We start from the raw sequence: 457 nt of genomic DNA, 5'->3' as shown, positions 1-457 counted from the left end.
AACTCCCTCAGGCAACAAACCACCGGCCTCACCCCTTTTCAGTGCGTACTCGGCTACCAACCTCCCCTGTTCCCTTGGACAGGAGAACCATCTGACGTTCCAGCGGTTGATCATTGGTTCAGAGAGAGCGAGAGGGTCTGGGACTCAGCGCATGTCCATCTACAGCAGGCGGTTCGAAGACACCAAGCCCTGGCAGACGTTCACCGCCGACCCACTCCACAATACCAACCTGGAGATAAGATGTGGTTATCGACGCGGGACATTCGTCTCCGACTGCCTTGCTGCAAGCTGAGTCCCCGCTATATTGGACCATTCACCATCAGGAGGCAGATCAACGACATCACCTACAGGCTTGAACTCCCTTCTCACTACCGTATAGCACCCACCTTCCATGTCTCTCTACTCAAACCCTGTGTTAACCCTCTGTCTGCTTCTCCCACAGGGTCTGACGAATCCC

This window comes from Sinocyclocheilus rhinocerous, unplaced genomic scaffold, assembly GCF_001515625.1.
Source record: "Sinocyclocheilus rhinocerous isolate Xijiao unplaced genomic scaffold, SAMN03320098_v1.1 scaffold1563, whole genome shotgun sequence".
Lineage (NCBI taxonomy): Eukaryota > Metazoa > Chordata > Actinopteri > Cypriniformes > Cyprinidae > Sinocyclocheilus > Sinocyclocheilus rhinocerous.
This window is presented reverse-complemented; position numbering follows the sequence as displayed.